Source organism: Sorghum bicolor, unplaced genomic scaffold (genome assembly GCF_000003195.3).
Source record: "Sorghum bicolor cultivar BTx623 unplaced genomic scaffold, Sorghum_bicolor_NCBIv3 super_272, whole genome shotgun sequence".
NCBI lineage: Eukaryota > Viridiplantae > Streptophyta > Magnoliopsida > Poales > Poaceae > Sorghum > Sorghum bicolor.
In genome coordinates, this window is record NW_018396536.1 from 1 (window position 1) to 2,761 (window position 2,761).

At 49.7% G+C, this 2,761-nt stretch overlaps 1 pseudogene; it reads right to left on the reverse strand.

Annotated features, from left to right (window-relative positions):
• Positions 1-231: 231 nt before the first annotated feature.
• Positions 232-2,268, reverse strand: LOC8155656 (annotated as a pseudogene).
• Positions 2,269-2,761: the final 493 nt, after the last annotated feature.

Genomic DNA, 2,761 nt, shown 5'->3' on the forward strand with positions numbered 1-2,761 from the left:
TATTCCTACCCTGGGAACCCATTAGCACAGACAGAACATTAACGACAGAAACATTCTTTTGCATAAAAAGATTCTGCTACAACACAGATCGTGCATGCCATGGGGCCTGGTGGAGCTGGATACATATACATACATAACACCCACAGGATTAGCGGTTTGAAAAAGGTAAACTTACTGGGATCTAAAACGGTACTACTGTATAGTAATAGTAACTTGTGATCAACAGAACCCTCATTGCTCAGCAAGCAGATACGCTGAATCCTTGGAAGTAAGATAGCAGGTACTTGCAGGGACGACGGCATCCACGGCAGCACCATCACCTGTGAGATCGCCATAAGCCTGTTCCTCCAAGATGCTAACGCGCTGCCGATCGCGCGTCGCTGGAAGCACCGGCAACATTGCATCTGCAGAACGCAGAACGTCCATAGCTTGTTCAATAGACGGTCACCGGCTCGGGTCCTGATGCGCACACCAGAGACCCGTAACAAGCACACGCTCCATCTGCTGCTGGTCGAACTCGCCGTTCATCTTGGCATCTGCTGCATCGAGAACCATGCGCTGATCGTACAGGTCACGGAGCCTGCAGACTAGCAGCGCAGAGGCCTCATCTGGCTGTCTCGATCTCGACGCCGGCCGCTTGCCAGAAGCAATCTCGAGCAGGGCAACGCCGAAGCTGTAGATGTCTGCCTCAGGGCAACGAAGGTGGTTGTTGACGAACTCTGGGTCGATGTACCCACGGGTCCCAGCAACGATTTCCGTGGCTCGGGGCTCCGCTCCGTGCTCGATGAGCCTTGCTCTCCCGAAGGCACCGAGCTTAGCGTTGTATGAGGCGTCAAGCATCACATTTTCAGGCTTGATGTCGCCGTGGACGATGCATTTGTCGCAGCACCGGTGGAGGTAGAGCAGAGCAGAGCCCAAATCAAATATAATCTTGTACCTAGAAAGGTAAGAAAGAACTTGTCAGAGGAGGACAGATGTAATAAACAAATAGAATTGTAGTAACTGATGAAACTACTGATCGAGATGTTAGATATATAGACTGCTTAATTAGGCTAATTTGGGTACCCTAGATAAACTAGAAACGGATGAAAGAAGTTATCTTAGATTGCTAGTATTGTTATTTAATGGAATGGAACTACTGGACGAGATGTTAGATAGAAGACTGGTTATGCCAATTTGGGTGGGTACCTCTGTTGCCATGATAAAACTCTAACAGGATTGTGAAGATGCTTGTCAATAGGCTGCCTTGAGCCATCAGTTCGTACACGAGCAGGAGGCCTTCATTACTGTCACACCAGCCGACGAGCTCCACGATGTTCCTGTGCCTCAGCTGGGTCAGGACTTTGACTTCTGCCTCAAACTCCTTCTGCCCTTGCCAAGAAGAGTCTGCAGACAGCATCTTGACAGCCACATGGCGGTCCGGGTCCGTCAAGAAGCCCCTGTACACAGGGCCAAACCCTCCTTGCCCAAGCTTGTTCTCGTCGGAGAAACTGTTGGTTGCAGCCGCCAGCTCGTTGTATTCGAACAGCCTAGGTAAAGTAGATCTCCAAAGTTCAAGCTTAGCTACCAGCACATTTTGTTGCGCTGTGTTTCCACATTTGTACCAAAGTAGAGCAGCAATACAGCAGACCACAACCACAACAAAGATAGGCGCAGCTATGACAATAATCCACGAAGCCACGCCAGTCTTGGTTGCCTTTTGTGCTGCTGACAGATGAGGCTTGCCTGCTCTGCTTTGCTTCTCTGTGACATAATATTTGCTTGGCCATTCTCTGTTATGATCTGACATCCAATGTGCCAGCACATTGTTATTGTGTCCAGAATCAGATCCATCAGCACTCCCCGGTGTCATTCTGAGATCAGAGTTGATTATGCCATCATTCATATCCTTGCTAGCATTACCTTGTGTCTCGTGGCCAATTGAAACTAGCATCCTACTCCTACCATGAGAAGGTTCGTAATCGTAACTGCTAACCATTTGGATTTCACTGCCGCGTCTCATCATGGCCAAGCTATTATCCAAGACCAGATGTAAACCACCAGAAACATGAGCCAACAACAGCAACCCGAGAAGGCTACCCACCGTAGCTAATTTCCTGTTCTGGTTCTCAGATGCCAAGATAAAGATGACAAGAAAATGCACCATGGTATGTGCGGTTGTGGCACCAAGCTCAACATCGGCATGCCACAGCAAATATCCAAGACCAAACATGAGACTAGGAGCAGCATAAAGGACTGAAAACATTGCTTTGGCGGAGACAGGGAGGACGGCGGGGTTGGGTGGTGTCGGTGTTTTTCCCCCGGGGGTCACACCAACGAGTAAATTTGTATGCGTGCTCCCTTTCCCGGATGGTGATGCAAGAAGACACAGAGATTTATCCTGGTTCGGGTAAGAGAAGGCCCTACGTCCAGCGGGGGGAGAGAGTTTGTATTATCTTGCACCTAAGTGCTTGTACAGGGGCGAATACAAGCGTGGTATGAAGTGTGGAGCTCTACTACGTATGAGCGTGGTCTTGTGTCGTCCTCTCCGTTCTATTCCTGAGTCCCTCCTTTTATAGTTCAAAGGAAGGACCTAGGGTACATGTATAGGTGTAGGAATTGGAGTCGATAGCAGCATGGAGCGCTGACCTACTCGAGGTTTCCGTACCGGCATGACCTCGAGCCGTCCCGTCTTAATAGCCAGGTGATGATCACGCGTGCCCCTGCATTCTGCTCTGCGCGCCGTCTTGGATTGGTTCGGCGGATGCACGCTTATATGGCT